Source organism: Aythya marila, assembly GCF_965140915.1.
Source record: "Aythya marila genome assembly, chromosome: 10".
In the NCBI taxonomy this organism is placed as follows: domain Eukaryota; kingdom Metazoa; phylum Chordata; class Aves; order Anseriformes; family Anatidae; genus Aythya; species Aythya marila.
This window is the reverse complement of record NC_139051.1, coordinates 16,330,535-16,350,289: the sequence shown is the minus strand read 5'-3', so window position 1 is coordinate 16,350,289 and position 19,755 is coordinate 16,330,535. Positions and strand designations below refer to the sequence as shown.

Sequence of the window (19,755 nt, the reverse complement as noted above, 5' to 3'; positions counted from 1 at the left end):
TCTACACAGAAGGGTTTTGTGAACTGATCTCTAGCTCTTCCTACAGAATATAAGGAAAGCTTTAATTGCAGTAAGCCTTAAAAAAAAAAAAAAAAAAAAAAAAAAAAAAAAAAAAAAAAGGAAAAGCTTTTTGCTTTGGATTAATGTAATTTTATTTAATTGCTTCTAATTAAAATTATTTTACAAGTGGAAAACAAAAGTGTCTATTAATTCTCTGCATACACTAAATTTAGATATTAACTGAGTAGCTTATTCACAGTATTTACTATAATTACTGCAACACTTTTCTAACTTTGATGATTTAAAAGTTTTGGGACTTGATACCAAATAATAGTTTCTGCTGCATAAAGCAAAATAATCTTTCAAACTCCCAGTGCCTTTGTACTCGGAACGTGACTCACTAAATTTACATTTTGTGAAAGTACATGTAGGAGTAAAAGCACTTATGTATTATCAAGAAATATGACATTATAATCCCATGAAGTTACTACTTATAGAGAAAAAATAAAACTGTTCCCATTCTCTTCCATACCTAAGTGTAAAGTGAATACTTTCCATTAACTTTACCTTCTATTAACTTCATAAAGAAAAAGTACGCTTAATATTTTTGCATATATTTTTAACTTCACTTTTAACACAAAGTTTAAAGTCAGCCATGAAATATTGAAATTGGAGATATTTTTCAATAAGCATTAACTCATTTAAAAATCATTTTTGTATTTAAAACCATTCCTTGTTTTGTATCAAAAAAAAGAAAAGATGTGGACAAAATCAGGGGAAATTAAAAAAAATGTGGATCATTGTGCAAAAATCTTTATTTTATAAATAGAACAAAGTTAGGCCAATAAAAGTCAATTTCTGTAACTTCTCTTTGTTTCTATTCCTTGCTCTCTCTCCCCTTTTTAACCACCCGGGTTCCCACGTAGTTCTTCAAACACCAACAGAACAACAAAGCAAATTAAGTGTGCTGTTTTTTGCTGAAATTCGCTAACTGAAAAATCAAAGGTATTATTAAAGTCTCCTTCTAAGACATTTTCTACATGCAGACAGGCCAATTTATTTTACAAATTCTTTAATACTCAAAGCCACAGTCTGTCACAAGAGACCTATGCTTGATTTATTTCACAGGGATATTGCACTAACATATGGTGCAGCCACCCTATGTAGTTCACCCCACTAACACTTGAGCGTATACCTCTATCAATAAACAAACAGAGAGAAGCAGGGGAAAAAGGCAGAAACATCAACTGCAGGTGGGTGTAAACTTAACTGTGAATCCCTCAAGCACCAGTGTTCACAGCTGAACCGTGCAGGAACGGTCACAGCAGTAAAGAGGTGACTTTCAGGGTTTTTTTTATTTTTTTTTTCTCACCTGCTTATGAAGAATGAAGAATGACTACAGCACTGCCCTGGAGGACTGATGAAAATCAGGAAAACAACTGTAATAAGAATGGGGTTGTACAACCTAAAATGGATTAGAAAAATGGCTTTAAAATAACCAATGCACAAAAGGTGACATGGCAAAGCTTGGAAGCCTTCTGAAAAGCTCTTATCATGGAGCTTCTTCTGGAAATCATGGGACAGACCAAGAAACAACTGAGCACAGCTCAGTAGAGACTAGAATACAATTTTATTTTTAATTTTTAAGCTTTTTTTGGGGAGGAGGGGGGGAGGGGGAATTACATTCCCATTTGTTAACAGTTTTGATGGCATATTACCGCTGATTTCTTTAAAGAAACCAGTTCAGCCAGCCTCCCAAAAAAAAAACACCAACTACCACATTCAGGCATAGACATACTAAAGAAGCATCTGTGCAGTGCACCATCAAAAGTGTCTTTTTATTATTTTCTCAAGATGGAAACTCTGTCAGTGAAATAGCATTTGCATTTACATTTGCCTCATGCAACTCCAACTATCAAATTACTCTCAAAATCAGAATTACTATCAAAAAAACAGAATGAGATAATTTATGCCATGGCCATGAAGTAATCAAAATAAAGAAATAAATAAACAAAAGAAAAATAAACAAAATTTAAAAATCAGGATAAAGCAGAACATTGCCTTTTTCTTTCTTTTTTTTTTTTTACTCAAAACTCACTAAGGTTAAAAAACAGGGAGTCAATTCAGAAAAAGGAAAGCAAAATGCACTGTAATAAGCAAATGGGCTACACGAAACCAAAATGCAGAGAAGAAAATAGAAAATTGAGCAAGATTGAAAGCAGGAATTTAATGAGTTAAATTAGGAAAACAATTATTAAAGTGTCTGTTTCAAACATCTGAAAACTAGAACTTTGAAAATGTACTGTTACGTGGAAAATTCTGTAGTGTCAAGAGAATATTCCAAATGAAAAGGTTTTTCCTAGCTCTAGCAATTCACTAACAAATCATCATTAAAGGTTTGATCCCCTGGGCACCTTAACAGCATTTCTGCAGCATTAATAATAGGCCATCTAATTCCCCCAGTTGATTTCTAACTTCTAATTAGGTTTTAATTCATGATATAACTTAACCTTCTATTCTGATAGCCTCTATTCTTAAGGAAATAGGAATTTATCTTTCTAAACTAAAAAGTTTTTACAGTCAAGACTGATGGATTATATTGTTCTTTCTGCTCATTTACCATCTTCCTCAAACTCTTCTGAAATAAAGCATTTTTATTATTCTCACTGAAACATTCTGAGTCTCCCATATCTGCTCGCTCTTCCCAGCTGGCAATGAACGGCTTGATTTTGGAAATGTTTCATATCTAAAAGGCAGGAGTTGGTAACGTTCTGTAAATTACTATCTCAAGCAACACCAGAAGACCAGGAACCTTATTTAAAACTGTCTCTAAGAGTTTTGACTTGGAACAACATTGAAGAAACTCCCCATTCCACCGAATAGCACTGAAGAGGCAAGGCATTGGTTAACGGGGCCCATTTTAACGTGGTCTCTATTTGAATTCTCCTCGTTGGGGATTGCTGCAGTACTAGGCTCTCTTCTACAGGCTTGCATGCAACAATTTCTTCTATCAAAGTAGAATTATTTTTTATTTTATTTTATTTTATTTTTAATCTGCTGCTTTTTCATTATGGTTCTTATCCAATTTTCTCCTGCATGAGGTAGGTTAGCCTAATATACCTCTGAGAGCTCTTGTGATCTTGAGCAGAGTAGAGTAACGGGGAGCAGAACAAGATTTGGGAGTAGAACAGAATTGGGGTAGAATGGAACTGGAGCATTACCAAACGAGGAGTAGAACTGATTATGGGAAGAACTAGGGTGGAATTAGCAGTAGAACAAAACTGCAACAAGAACTAGAAGGGAATTCCTTGCCAATGCACCTCCACCTGCAATGCAGCACGCTGCTAGCTCTCCCCTGGGATGCTGGCAGCAGCAGCGCCCTGCCGAGGAGCGATGAGCTACGTCTGGGGAAGCTTCCTCCTGCACCAAGCCACTGCACCGCTGGAGGAACGCTTCGGGGATCCACTTGCCTAAGCCGCAGAGAAGAGTTAGACATTGTGAAATGTTATTCTTGTGGTTCTTCATCAAATGGAAATCCGAGCCTATGACTTGTGCCCAGTAAATTTTCCTGACATGTTTCAGTTTAATTTGTTTTGTTCTAAATGTCAGCAAAAGATATAGTCAAGCAAGAAAGAATTATGAGATTTCTTTCCGCTGTGACATATAGCACTGCCTGGATGGGATTGACAGGTGATATAATACTCAAATATTCATTCTGAACCACAGAGGTTAAAAAGCATTGCCTCATTGCAGTGTTAGCATTTTCACAGTTGCACCAAACCTTCATATCTATGCAAGGAAAAAATCCATTGCCATTATTTGAGTTCATATTTTTAAAAGCACTATACATCATTCATGCCTGCAAATAAAAATCATGCTGTTTTTCTTTAACTTACTGATATCATTATAAACAAATATGACAGCAGTCTAATTTTCTCTTCTATAAAACAAACAGCATGTCCCACGTCTAGCCCAACACTTTTCTGGTTACAATTTGAGGTTAAACTTGCACAGCGTGATCATTGCTACAAATGATCCTCAAGAAACACAGAAGAAGGAAAGAAACTCCCCCTTGCAATTTACCATTAGAAAACCCCAAAGAAACAAAGTCATTTCAGATTTTCCTTTAATTTGCTTTCAAGGATTTTGAAAGGCTCTGGCATTTCTTTTTTGGAAGCAATACTCAAAAGTATTCCTTCCAAATAAACTAAAGATTTTACACAAACCAAAGAATGCTTCCAGACGTTTTTCTCTCAAGTATACTTTAATAAATCTCTCTAAATAAAGAAAACTTTAAGGTAGATAAATAGCTTCTTCAAGGATAAAGAATTAGGGAAGGGCTCTAAGCATTAGAAAATTATACTCATATTTCATTTCAATTGATTTTGTCTAGCTAATAATTAAAACCAAAAATCTTACTCTTCTTGTTCAAGGGAAGAGAAAAAGTATTATTTTAAAATATGATGGAACAATTACAGTTGAATAATACATATGTAAATACTAAATGTGCAGATAATGGGATTGGTATGAAAAAATTCAAAAGCATTGCTCTATCACTAAATTCAATATAATCAGCATATTCTGCTGAATATTCAACTAAAAACAATATTCACATTTTTTTTACTTGGTTTTAAATATTTATTTAGTTTGCACACACAGCAACATAAATCTGCAAACAGAAAAATCATTCTGGAAGAGAAAGCTCACCTACAAGAACCCCAATAGCAACAGAGAAAACAACAGTAAAGCCTCAACACTTTGATGCTTCTTCAAAAATCAAGACTATATGGTACAACGTGCTCTAACAAGCATGGTTGGACCAACTTAGGTGATTAAAAAAATATATATATATGATAACCAAGAGGCATAATGAAAACAGCTATTTGGTTATTAAAAATTGTAGCATGCTGTTTAAAAATAGTTAAATTTAATGCCATATGGGAAGGGTCTATCAGGCCACAATACTGGTGAGAATTTCCTAATCAAGCTTAACAGATAGCCAACAGACTGACAGATAGACAGAAATTGCATATGCCTCATTTCCTTTACAAAACAGACTAAAAATAAGACTTTACTAATAATTATCATTACATCTATGACAGCGCCTATTATAGCACCAACAAACTTCAGCCTGATGTGTGTTTGACAGGAAAACGATGAATCCAGAGAGCGTATCACCCTAGTGGGCAAGGGAGAAACCAAGGGAGATGAATGGAAGAAAAGCATCCACCCCACTTGGTGTTCTACGGCTGTCCTGGTAGAGACAGCAAAGGAAACTCACCCGTAAAAAGACAACAAAGGAACAAGGGACAAGGACAGCAGCTGCACAGCCAATAATGAGGACAGGCCTTTAAAGCCTAAGCAACAGTTTCGGCCTTCCCAAGCCGAAAGGCATGGACAACAAGCTGACAAGCACTTCCACAGCCTAAGGGTGCCCTGAGCAGAAACAGGCTGAAGTTTAAAATTTTCCTCTCCTCTCCCGTAAGTTCCTCTTCATTATTTACATATTTTCTCCTTGGTGTATAGGAATAGCGTAATAGCAAGTTTGAACTAAATTTCTCCATGACTATAAAAATATTTTTGATTAAACAGATGTCAGCAAAATTTTATGGAGTGAAAATTGAGTAACAGATGGTGAGGCCTGTGGAGTTCAAAGAGGCTGTATTTTATTAAAAAGGAAATTTGAGGAAAAGAAGTATTTTGCTGGAAATATTGATGCAGTGTTTAAGCAAATGTAGAAATATTCTTACTTGATAGAAAACAGTAAGTTGTGGTTTTTTTTGTTTTTTTTTTTTTGTTTTGTTTTGTTTTTAAAAAAAAAAAAAAAAAAAGAGGTATTCATGCCATAAGCCTCAGACCATTAAATAAAGGATTTAACTCTGATTTCTTTTTACTGAATGGAGCTTTCCACCCATGACATCAAGGTTCTTAAATATAACGTACTCCACAGAGGAAGAAAAAACACCCAGCTACCAACACCAAAAATAACAATGACCTTGATTAAGGTCCTGGACAAAATGTCTCCTGTATGTGACACACACAGCTGTGGCATCAGTTATTGTGAAAGCAAGTTTATGAATACTTAGCCATGGAGTAATAAATACTTTTAATATTAAGTTTGGGATAGATATTCACCAAAGCCCCAAATAATGGCAAGTAGTCTACAGAAAATGAGACTGAGAAAGATTATAACTTCTGACTACTGTTACTGTATCACCTCTTTTCCAGCTTTACCACTTAAAATGGTGGTTTAAAAAAAAAAAAAAAAAAAAAAAAAAAGCCATCAGTGGAATATAGGCAGAGAGCTCACGAAATCAAAAGAATGGAAAAAAATAGTCATTATTGTAGTATAATATGATTTCTCTCCCTATTCCTATGGCTCTCAAGTCTTTTTTTCAAGGTGCTATTTTTAACATACTGTATTACATTACTGGGAAACAATTAAAAAGGCAAGTAGCAATTTCAAATTAGTGACCAGAGCCATTGTGCAGCAGAGTACCCCTAAGGAATAGCAGTCAGTGAGCTACTTTCGGTGCCCATAGAGAAAGTCTTGGAGATATGTGATAGTTTCAGAGCACCAAACCATAAGAAAAAGAACTACCTGTTCTCCAAGTCAGCCTTGTGAACACGGGCCCAAGCAGGGCTAAGGGGCAGCATCTGACACAACCCACAATATCGCTGCTCTCCCTGGTGGCGCAGAGCAGGGCAGGGGCACCACCAGGGTGGGAGCTGCCAGAGCTACACACCCGCACATCACCACAACACAGCTTGGTCCAGCATCGGCCACTTTTTATCTCTCTTAGCACAAGGCAGCAGGGAGGAGAGTCTGACTCTGATCTGCTCCTGCTGCAGCACAGCTCAGAGTTTTGGTAATGGCTTCGACTGTGCTTAAGTGCACACTGACGTACCAGTGGTAAAAGGATCACACACACGCTGCTGGATGGATATTTTTGATCTTGCATTTTAATTCCTCAATGACAGCTTCTACCAGATACTTGAGCTATGTTGTCTGGGTTCCTGATGTAGATATCTCATGGAGACATGGGAGCTGCTGTGTTTGCACACTTCCAAAATACTGCTCATTTGTCAGAGAGCAACCCCCACGAGTATCTGTCTATCTAGAACCAGAGTGTCCATTAATCAGTAGTAATATTTGTGGTTTATGAAGATTGCAACCTCTTAGTGGCTTGAGGCCCTGACACCACCACCACAAGAAATACACATCTTGCTATAAACAAGATGTATTATATCCATGAAATAGACTATAGTATACACATTCTGCTTATGTTTGGCACAGTGATAAAAAAAAAAAAAAAAAAAAAAAAAATCAGCTAATGCAAACCTGTACAAAGCAAAATACCCTCCTCAATATCTCTACTGTAGCTTTTGAACAGGTAACAGTTATTGAGATGAAATGTTTAGCTTCACAAGTCATCCATCATTCCTTCCCCTGTATTGAGTCATTTATCACTCACATCCAGGTATCTTACACTCGGTTCAGAGAGATCAAGCAAAGACACGAACAAGTTTTTATATTCACACTGCTACCAAAATAACTTCAGTCATATTTAGTACAGCCCTCCAACCTTCCCAAGGAAAAGAAGCATTTGGATAACTGATCAGATTCAAACGTCTTGAAAGCACGTGCATGTTGAAAATATGGTCACAGTGCTTTTAGACCTAACACCACAAATCTGTAAGAAACAGGAGGGTAGGGATTAATGTTCCTATTTACAGGTTCTTTCCAGCAGTCTTCTGTATCAGTTAGAACTGAAGGTTTCTTATTTTCAGTGAGTTTAAAAAAAAAAAAAAAAAATCAAGGCAAGTGTCTGAAATTCATCAGATAAATGAGAATTTATCTGATATATACCTTGATATAAATATAGAAGAAAATGCAGCTTTGGCATTTCAGGCATCATCCTTCAGAGCTGTTTGTCTTCTGAAAGCAAACACCTCTATCAAACTACAAAAATCTTGAAATAATTATCCAAATACCTCCCTCTCTATCTTATGCTTTTTATAGCTTTCAAAGAACACTTAAGCACATGACATTTGGAGTTTTAAGTATTCAGTGTTAGTGGCATGAAAATATCATTTCAAATTTTGGAGGGGGGATTTTAAAATTCTGACCCAAAATGATAACTTTGGTTAACATTTTCATTCCTGGACAGTTAAGGTAAAAGCACTGCATAATTGTGAAACAGAGAAACCAATTTCACAGAGGGAAGGAGGGTATTTTAAGATATGCAGGTAAAATCCTCTAATGTAAGTGCCCCTAATCAATGCATATAGGTATACATTGTGTGCTTTTCAAAAAGAATGACCCAGAGCATATCAGTTAACTAGAATGTTAGAGTTGAGTTGATGGAACAGGGAACAATCATCAGTTCAAATTTACAGAAAACATCTGTATTTAAGCTCCCAAGAGACATTTCAGTATTTAGATATAGGTAACAAAATCCCAAGGAGCGTCTCATTCCCATCGGTGCTGAGGCTGAAGGAAGCATCCATAATTCTTCCTTGCATTCAAGTCTGCCAGCCGTGCTTCTATATTAGCCTATTCATCCCTATGTTTTGGGTATCAACTGCCAAGAAAACACTTCAGCTAGTGCAACTAACAGTTCTCTGGCACTGCACAGGGGACTGGAGCAGACTGGAGCACTTCAGTGAGTGGCGCTGGGTAAGTATGCAAGGGCAGAAATTCATATTCAGAAGAGTGGTAATTAGCTTTTATCCCATGGGGAGAAAGCTGTTATATCATAGAAGGAACAATGAAAATCACCTTAAAGAATGGTGTATCATAGCAATCACATAATTTTGAAAGTAGAAAACATATTGCTGAATTTGGATACTGAGCCTTTCTGTTTGGAACACAGACTGGTAGCTCATCGGTCCTTTTTTCTGACAAGGTTTAGGATACATTGCAAGTGTAAATTAAAAAAAAATAAAAAAAAAAATGATTTGTCCTCTTGAAGAGAAGGAAAAGGTAATGGCAAAGGTCATGTCAGGAGAGAGATCTCCTTTATTCAGTGGCAATGATATGGGGCTTTGGACCAGTTTGGCAGGGCCAAACCTGACAAATACCAGTGCTGTTTATTAGGAAATGACACAAGGAAAAAAATACACTTCACACTTTTTTTTTCCCTGCAGTGAAAGACAGAAGAATTCTATCTAAAAATACAAGATCATTGGTTTGTGTGAACAAATTAAGAAGAAAATCCATAACAGCATATTTAACACTTTCACTTGCCTCCTTTCACTTGGTTAAGTACAGATACAGATTAACAGGTGAGTAAAATTAGGTGCATTTCCTCAATATCTAAGAAATATTTTGTCCACAAAAGTTTCATTATACGAAAGAAGCATTCAGCTTAAAACAGTCAAGACTAGCAATAATCCTTAATTGATCTTCCCCTTCTTCCAGGTGGATTTCTTTACCAGTTTCCTGGTACCAATACTTGCATATTGCATGTTTTCATACAGGATTGAAGTAAGGCAGCCTTCTACACACAATGATGGAAGGGTAGCTTAAAGCTCCTGTATACCTCTGTGTGCTTTGCCCACACATAGCGAACAGCAGGTCCACAGCTCATTTGCACAAGAGTCAGAAGTACTAATTTGCACGAAGTCGCACTATATACACACACATAAAACCCAGGAGCTTGGCCAGGGGCACATGGTGCACTCTGCATAAACCCAGAGCAGTCCTTTACTCCTTACTGAGAAGAGTAGAGGAGGAGGGGGTTTCAGCTGTTTTTGGTCTGCATGGATTTAAGCAGCGATCTAGCCTGTATTTAAGCAACACAAAATGAAATACCGTATACCACCACCAGCTTGGCTCTGCAACCCAGCATCTAGCACACTGTTGGCCGGATTTTTATAGGCTGACAAGCAACTGCTATTTAAGAATCAGTTGTAGCTAATGGTACATTTTTACTTCGAGGCAGCACAGCTAACTGCCCAATTAAGGACTGCTATTAACAGCTTCAGACAAATAAACTTACTTAAAAGCAAAATGAACTTGTTAACAGCATCATTTTCAGGACACCTCAACGGCTGTTACCATACTGTAATCAGAAGTTTCTGAAGAGTTGCCTTTTAAACACTTTCACTGACAAGTTATCGTTTGGATAAAATACTGCGCTCACCCTACACTGTATTCATGCTGCAGAGAGCACTCCACTGAAGAGAGATTATTTCAGTCCAAAATAATATGATCTGGGGGAACTGAATTAGTCAATTGGTAGAGTTTAGCATGGAGAAAACTTTTTGATGATGAAAACCAAAACACACTTTTTTCTGCCTCATATCAATACTGTACTTCATACCAAGTGAATTGTACTGTCTTTGCTGAGAACTTGGGCTATTTGGAACTACCGGTGTAACAGCACTGGTGCTAATGGCAGGGAGCTCCCACCCTACTTGCCAGGACTGCAGTATGTGGATACAAAAACTGAAGGTAGATCTCAGGTATTTTTCCCATACAGTTTTGGGCTTTTGTTTGCGTTTTTTTTTTTTTAAAGCAGATACAGGTCATGGCATAGCAACACGCTGCCCTGTGCATTGGGAAAGTCAGAAGGTTTCTGAAAGGTGTATGATGATTGTGGAGAGCTCACTACCACTGCTGACACTCTCCTTGTCATGTGCATGTCTGGGAGACTGTACCGCCAAACCCAGCTTCACATTTAATGTCTTCTTTAAGAAAAAAAAAAAAAAAAAAAAAGAAAAGAAAAAAGAAAAAAAAATGAAACTTTAGAAAACTCAAATCAAGTTAAGGTCTGTCTGATTAATTGCTCTACTTAGCTAATTTGATAAGCTCTAAGTCAGTTTTCTGTGCACCCTCCATTGGCTTGATCTATTTTGTAAACGAATCTAATTATGAACAGCTGCAATCAAAAGATCCCAACCCTGCAGAAGTTATATGACTCTTATTTGTAGATAGTATTTGTAAACAGATAAACTATAGAAAAGCATCTTGCCACAAGAAGCGTTTCGGGGATACAAGGCAGGCATACAACAAAGGCCACATTCACTGAGTACAGGAGCCACTCCTACACTGCCCAGTGTTTCAGTCCTGCTCATTCAATGATGTAAACTGCATTCTTCAAGCGAGTTCTAATAAAAGTTGCATTACAGCAGATAAAAGAAGACAAATTGTTCAAAATAATTGCAATCCCCAAACAACATTAATCAGATAAACCATATATCAGAAGCTGAATAATAGTGCTAGAATCAATTGAAAATACTATGGGTATCTGAAAATTAACTATGGGCCTTCAGAAAGAAAGCTCAGTATGAGGAGCACATAAACTGATGAAACTACTGTAAAAGAAAAAGGTTCAGCAGCACCTTTAGGGGGCATGTTTTAGATAATATACAGAATAACTGTATATATACTGGTCTAGATATACAACTACCCCTGATTCAAAAGTGACAAGTACTATATTTTAATAGGTGTGATTTATTGTTGTTTTAAACACCCTCAAAAACCATTTCAAAACCATTAGAGAAGCATCAGCAGCATACGATTAATTTTCCCATCAAAACCAGAGAGGCTATAGCTTAGTTTATCTAAATTTTTATGCTAGTCTTGATGCATTTAAAAAAAATAGTAATTAACTTGACAATAATACTGTCAGACTTGCCTAATCAATAAAAACAGTTTGCATTGGTAAAATCCAACTACCGGGCATTTGAGTTTACAATGATTTCTTGTACTTGTTGTAAAAATATTTTAGCTAAGCAATGCCAGGCTGAGCCTTATTCCGTAATTGTGTAAATTAAAATTATGAACCCCATACTTTAGAGAACATCTACAAATCTTGAAAAGAATTACTCCTAGATGGTCTCTAAAATTGAAAGACACTTTTATTGTACTTTAGAGAAGAAAACACTGCTCCACTATTTTAAAACCAAGACTATAAGAAAGCGAAATTATTAATGGAGCCATTACCATCTTTCTGGTGCTCCCAGACTAATTAATTTGCAGTCAGTGCTAAGATCCTCACACACTTTCCAAACTTTTAGCAAGCACTGAGACCAGTAGAACTGCTCCATACTACCACTGTGTTGTACAGGAGACTACAGAAAAAGACCTTCAGTTTGCAGAATGAGGAAAAAAAAAAAAAAAAGAAAAAAAAAAGTCTGGAGACAGAAGAATGATAGCATTAAAACACCTGACAAATGTTAAGCTTTTGTTCTTGCATTAATTGCTATTCAAGAGGGATGAGTAGTTAAATGTAATATGCAATTGAGCAAGGGCTTGTCCTTGGTCATGATCTGCAAATGCACACATAAACCTTCTGGCTGTTCAAGACCCTGCAAGACAAACTATTGCCATCAGTAAGTGTGCTTATTAAGAAGCCAGTGAATACGCTAGGATTACATTTTTATTCAGGAAGAAGCAGTACATCTATGGATGTGATTGGACTGTTAGAAACACCAAGAAAAAGCTAAATGTCTCCAGTGCTTACCTTGACAGTTCAATGAAGCAGATTTTAAATTTGCTGACTTGAATGTAAGTGAATTAGGGAAGAAGATTTAAAGACCATGTCCCTTAAAGCCTGGGCCACAACTCTGGCACTTTAATCCCATCAGCTAGGGAAAACTGTTTACTAACTTCTAGTCTTAGAGGCAGAGGTCACTGATTAGCATAGACCCTTTAGCAGGTAAGAGAACTGATGGGGGTAGGGGTGGAGATGGTACCACATAAGGATTCAAGTTGCTTCCAGTAAAAAGGAAGGGGAAAGTCATAAATTTAAAAACCTACATCAGGAAACCCAGAAATACAGAAGGTATTTTCTATTTAGCAGGTCAGAAAAGAACAGGACATAGTTGGAAACCATTTGATAAAGTGGGGCTTAATTCCAGGAGATGGTTTATTTTCATGTCATATCCATAATAAAAATGGTAATTTGCTAATATTTGGAGGAGAAAGGGAACAGAAGAAATGTATGCCACTTTGGAGGAGCACAGGGGCTTTTTTTGCCTACACAAAATGAGTTTATGAAATATTTTTAACTTAATTATTTTAAGAAGCACTAAAGAGTTGGCAGCCATGGAGAATTGCTTAGCATAGATAAGGCATCTTCAGGCATGGAGCCTGGACAAAACAGGAATTGATGCATCCTAGCCTGGGCCTTTTGTGTTACTCTTCTTGTCATTTGGAGACCAGTCATGAATTGGGGTGCCACTGCAGTATTTTATCTACAAAAATGTCCCTGTGCTGCACTGTCTGAGAGTTCATTTTTGAACAAAACAGTTGAAAATTGCAGGCCCTCATCAGATTCATCGTAGATTTTTAAAACTAATTTTGCACCAGATATTGTGCAAAACTGGAAGTTTGAGACTAAATCTGTACAGCAGATACAGAATAAAGTTGCATTAGTGTGTTTATGATAATCTCAACTGGCAGACTGACAAAATAATGTTTTATCCCCTGGAATTACACTGTGTATAACTTAAAAAGATTAAATAAGGCTTACCATGAACATAGCGCACAGCGTGATGCAGTCTTTGTGCCACAGCATGCAAGCCCTAATAGAAATAAAGAAGAAACAGTTTCAATTTTTGGAAATATAAATTGTGACTGGATGTAATGTCCAGTACATGTAGATGTAATAATAATAATAATAATAATAATAATACAGTCCAACCATTTAAAAGCATCTGGTTTTATTTAAGTTCAAGTGTTTTTATTGAACGAGTAATAAAATTAACCTCATGTCTTCTCTATTACTCCCCTAATGCATTAACTTGAAAGCTTAAAAAAAAAAAACGCAACTCTAACAGATTCTAATAAGTGAAGAGTTAATGTGCCTACTTTAAAAAAAAAAAGCAAAAAAATCTTAAATGATATAAGTAAAAGCTATTACATTTGTTACCATTTATAATTATTCAATAGTAGCATTGAGTTCTCTAAGTCTTTAATAGAATGTATAAGCTATGTATTCCTTAGAATTAATTATTTGAAAGGGAAAAAGGTCTAGTAAATAAATATATGTATGAATCAGAGTAAATCAAAGTTTAATCTAGTTACTTTTGGAGGAGATGAAACCGAATATCTCCAAGAATACATCAAGACAAGCATGTAGATATCTGTTTGATTCACAAATTTAACAAGAGGATTTCTATGTTTTCAAGAATCTATTTAAAACCACCTGGACATGATTTGTTAAGTAAACAGAAACATAATAGTACATGTGTTTATATTTGTTAAGACATGACTTGGTAAGCATACCTTTTTACCCCTAGTCAGATACTTATTTCATTAAGCTGTGAGGCTTGTTGAGAGGTGAAAGCAACAACAGCCTTATAAGAGTTTCAAAATACATTCAGTATCTATTTCTTTTCTGAATTTTTAAAGCACTATCCGAACAATACAAAATGATACACGAACTGAATATATATCATGCTATTAACAGCCAAAAGGTGATTACTTGACTGTATTAGTTCCACTGCACATTTGTTCAGGCTGGAAATTAGAAGGAAAATAAAACTTGTTTGAGAGTCAAGGCTAGGTTAGGTAGTTAGGTTTCAACATTAATGGAATTGAAATCTAGCCAACAAAAAGGCTAAAGCACCTGATAGAAGTGCTGTGGAATGCAATCACTATGAGTTATCAAAATATCTTTCTTGCATCTTATACAAAAGGTTGCAATAGCTTCAAGTCAAACAACTTGCTCCACTACCTGGGATACCAGCATCTCTTTGCTGCACTTATTCCAGAGATTTCCCATTATGGAAACACATGAAAATGGCTGAATACGAGAGCTGTATCATTCTGAATTGTGTGCACAATACCAGAGCTAAGCAAAAGCAATCTGTCTTCCCCATAAACCAGCAATGCAGCCCAAACATCAGATACCATTACAGGCAATTTGCAGATAGCTCCATGAATCAAGCTAACTGCAAAGGAGGGAGACATATTAGGGAAAATATTTAAATGTAATAACTTCAAAGTATAGCAAGTCTAAACAACTTTAGCAGCAGAGATGATAATGACGTAAATTAAATGAGTAAGAAGAGAGAATCCCAGCTCAGGACTCAAAGCAACACAGATGCGGTCACTATAGTGATAGGAATACTTAGCTCTGTTTTGCCTACCCTACACAGTTCTCAGTGCTTACAATTTGAGGCTCAGGTCAAAAAAAAAAAAAAAATGTATTTCTGCCTACAGTACAGGTGTGTCATTAATCCTCCTGCCTCCATTTGACTCACCGGTAAAGTACTTCCACTTCTGTGAGACTGGCTTTGAGGATAAATTCAGAAGATAAAAGAACAGTGCTCAAACACTAGAGGGATAAATTCAAACGTCTAATCAGTGTTCTCAACATGATTTCTCTGACTTTGTCAAAACAGCATTCTCAGATTGGAAAATATGACAAAACCATAGTCCATGCTATAAATCCCAGAGTAATCAATTTTAGTTTTAAAATGCATTGTTACTTTCATCAGGTATTACTTAAGGTGCCACCTGATGAATATTCCCTTACGCTTTTATGTGTCATTCCCAAAGTTTTGAAAAACTGTAGTTGTTAAAGGTCATGCAGATTGCTGTAAAATTCCTCATAAAGGAGTTTGCTCTAAGAAAGCCAGTCTCTCAAGAAAAAAAAAAAGTTTCTAGAAAATTTATTGTTAAATAAAATCCTTTGTGCTTCATTTGTTTCCCTAAATTGCTTAAACCAGTGCTGAAGCAGCATTTTTGAATGCTTGCAATCATTCTTTTTCTACACTTGGCTGAAAAAAATAATAACCATACAGAAACTGATAATCAAATATCTCGATATAGTAAGAAAATTTTATTGATTTTAAGAACACTTTTGATGAGAGAAAGGTTTTATCTTCCCTAGTCAAACTGAAGAGTGAACTATAAAGAAATTGATGTGACTTCCAATTTATTCACCATCCTAAAAATTTGGAGGAGCCACAAAACATAAAGCTGAGGTGACAATGGCTTCATCAGCAAACCTGTTTCTTATGAGAAAGAGAACAGATTCTGCTTGTATAATGACACAAGTGGGAAAAAAAAAAGTATGTATAAGAGTATGTATTAAATCATTCTTCTAAAAGGGAAAAGATTTTGTCCCTACTTCATTCTGCTGTGGGAAGCTCACTCATTGCCGGATGCCTTGAAGAGATGTAAATTTCTATTTATTTTTATAGTCCCTTCCCTCTCTATTTTGGGCAGTTTGGCAGTTGTACAGCCTAAGTCATAGGTGATCCGATTAGCCTGTTAAGATGACTTTCTGCTAAGGAACATCAACTTGGGCCAAATTGACCCAATACTGCTCTTCGCAAATGATGCAAAAGCAGAATTACAGTGGCTTCAAATTTAACAAACTACTCTGAGGAAGAGTAGAGATAGTAGAGATTGGTTGTCAGGCTCAGAGACGTTTCAGTTTCCATTTATTGACGCCAAGTGAAACCTGTAAAATACGTCCAGGTGCCTTTGTAGGAGATGCAGCCCAGCTGCTGCACTTCCTCGTTCATTCCCTGTACCGCACCCAGCCTGACCCTCATCTCTCATCACTACTCATCTCATCACTATTCTACTATGCTGCCTTTTTTTTTTTTTTGACTAAAGACTTTTTCTTTGACGTATGACTTTTTTATTAGTATTTTTTAAACATTGATGAATGCTCAGACACACAGCCTGCAACTATTTTTTTCTCTTAAGCTCCTTTATAATGCTGCAGTTAAACACATTCTTGAACTCAATCTTGGAGATCATTTTGTGCAGCTTAGATTGCACGCATTTAGTCAGTATCCTATGGCAATTTATGAACAACACTCCATAGGTTTATTTTTAGTAAGTGTACCTCATTCACACATTTTGTAGTGCTGCATGGGGATCACTGATCTTTATGCATGACTGCAGTGATAAGATCTGGCAACATTCTTTAATAACTGTTTAAACTGCTCTCGTCGTGTGCTTCAAGCAACATACAATTATTCCAACACCTAAAAAGAGCTCTTTCCACTTGCAGTATTTTCCGCTATTCAATATGTGCACTCTTGCCACCTGATAGCTAAGATTTTCCATTATTTCCTTTATTTGATTGACTCCTTTACAGCCAGTGGACAAAGTACACACATATAGTTCATGTGAGATAGCTTAAATGGTAATCACAGAGTCTACACAATGAGAAATTCTTATTTTAAATCCATGAAGACGAGGCTAAAATATACACATATGTAGTCCATCACTAAATATTTACCTAAATGTAGAGAATAATAATGGTAAAGATAAAAATTGTAACAAAATTAGATAAATTACATCAGTATTTGGCACGATACTGTACACAGCCAAAATTTATACTGTAGCTTGGGTCAGAGTTGCCTTGTATTTTCAATTTACAAGTTCCAGTAAGTTACATTCACTGCAGCATCACTGAATTTCTTTCCACTTTTCTCTGAATTGTCTAGATGTTGCTGCTACAGAGTAAGTAAAAGCATCTCTTAAGATAAACAAAGGACGTTGAAATTATTGAAGTTATCATGAATGCAAATTTTGTACCAACAAAAATAATTCAATTTCATTAATTTAAAAGAATGCTGAGCTTTCGGTGGAGCAGGGATAACTAAACCAGTTGGCTATGTTAGGACTGCCTCTGGGAGGGAAGACCTGCAGTGCTTTTGTCCCATGAGGTGGAACAGACCACAAGCGCACTCTGCTTGGCACTCCTCTCCTAAGTCAGAGTTTATTAATATCTGGACATTAAATTTATGAAGCTCTAGACCAGGTGAATGATAAAACCTTTCTAAAGTGGATGCTCTAACATCTAAAGGCCAAGGGCTAGGGCACTAGTAAGAATTTCAACACCATGTATCTGCAATTCAAGCTGGTAGAGAAATGAAATCACATCTGGAAGGCTGAGAAGGCAACAGGAAAGGCAATCCCCACTGATACTGTGAAAGGAGATTATCATGGGGAGAGGGTAGATTGCCTTTTTTTTTTTTTTTTTCCTAATGAAACGGTTTTCGCCCCTGCCCACCCACCCAGTGGCACAGGCCTCTACTACATTTTCAGTTTTTTTCCATCTCCCATAAATGTAGTATTACTCCAAGTTTAGCTTACAATGTGAAATGCATCTCATCTTTCTCCAGGATTTGAGTATAAGTAATTATAGCATTGCAAAACAAAACTGACAGCCTATGTGTTAGCTCAATATGTCAAAAAGACAGGCAGCGAAGCCTCTCCATGGCTGCGGTACATCTACTGTCATCTCTCATCAGGTGACACACTGAAAAAGCAGCAAGTGCCGGGTTTCCAGGTTGAATTATATGAATCAAGGAGATTGTTCTAAAGAGGTTGCTCGTCTCAGAAAAGATCTAGCAAGAAGTGGGAGCTTGAAACATTGCCCCAAAGCAGTAAAACACTTTCAAACACTTTCAGACTCCCAAACCTGGTGCTTTCCATGGAGAAGGTGGCGGACACTAAAATCAAAGTGAAATTCTAAGCACTTTGAGTCACTCTTGAAGCTAAGAAGAGGGTTTTAGGCACCAAAGAGATAACACTGATGCTCCAACGGGTTGTGAAAGTTATAGATGCATTACTTAAAATAATCCAAATCATTTTACCTGGAGAGCTGAGGTCACCGATGCCCTCACAGTTGCTTTAATTTCATTAGTGGCCTAAAACTGTTGGGAATGAGATGACAGCAGAACTGATCATAAAAGTTTTACTGTATGCCAAAACCACATCTGGAATTGATTATGCCTCAAGCAAAACAGAAGAGTTAATCTATATTATCTATTTTGTTCAGAGGCCATCTATTATAGATTTAAAACAGGGAAAAAAAAACTGTAAGAGTTTTATTTGTGTGTTGTTTTGTTACCCTGAAGTATTCAGATTATAAATTATTTTTAAAAATCTTAAATACATGTGCTAGAATTACAAGTGCTAGAATCAAAGCTAGAATCAAAGGATTTGTAGCAGAACTGAAACTCAAAAACTCAATGAAAATAAAACAACTATGATAAATTCTGTGCAAGCTCCTTCGCTGTTCATATTTACCTCATATGTTGGAGTTATTACTAATTCCTTTAATAAATGTGGCTGATTCTAGAATATTACCTGGACTATAAGAGTCAGCAGATAAGAACAACAGCTATGTGAGATTATAGAGCTTTACAGCTGTGTTAAGCATAGACACTGGATTTCTTTCTCTCAGATCAGTCTGGTGATCCAAGAAAGTTTCTAGACACTTTGAGGTCTTACAAAAAAAAAAAAAAAAAAAAAGTAAAAACTTGCTAAAAAAAAAAAAAAAAAAAGATTGTCACCTCCTCCTATGGAAAAAAAAAAATGTAATTTGGGTTTGAAAAAATATTTTTATTAGAAAAATCACATTTTCTTCTTTCTGAAAGCCCTAGTCAAGAACAGACCAAAACACTGCTTTTCAGGCACCCAAGCTACAAGTGGCACAATTCCTAAGCACGTGAGACTTCTGTGCCACACGTTGGGCTGGCGCTTGGCCCACGAGCAGCGCCACTGGCAGTTGCCACCCAGCTTCCTGTGTGTACCAAAGGGATCCAGATCCAAAGGGACCAGGGGAAGGATCCCCACACCGCTAGCTGCTGCCATCTACCTCTGCTGTCAGGCAGCATTACAATCTGACAGCACGGCCAGTCTCGCACCCCATGGCTCTTCATGCTAAATGAAGCCTGCCATCAGCTACATGCCAAAAGGAGGGGATAAAATGTAAGTATTTGGGGGGAAGAAACTACCTGACCACAGTCTCCTCTAGTCATGAG

General features: G+C 36.5%; 1 protein-coding gene across 11 annotated transcripts in view; it reads right to left on the bottom strand.

Moving 5' to 3' along the window:
• ATP2B2 (ATPase plasma membrane Ca2+ transporting 2) overlaps nt 1–19,755 on the bottom strand; it is a 415,521-nt gene that overhangs the window by 299,255 nt on the left and 96,511 nt on the right. For all 11 annotated transcript variants that reach the window (XM_082768047.1, XM_082768054.1, XM_082768052.1 and 8 more), the window contains exon 2: nt 13,485–13,536. The gene's annotated coding sequence lies outside the window, so the exon portion shown is untranslated. The remainder of the gene's footprint in view (nt 1–13,484; nt 13,537–19,755) is intronic.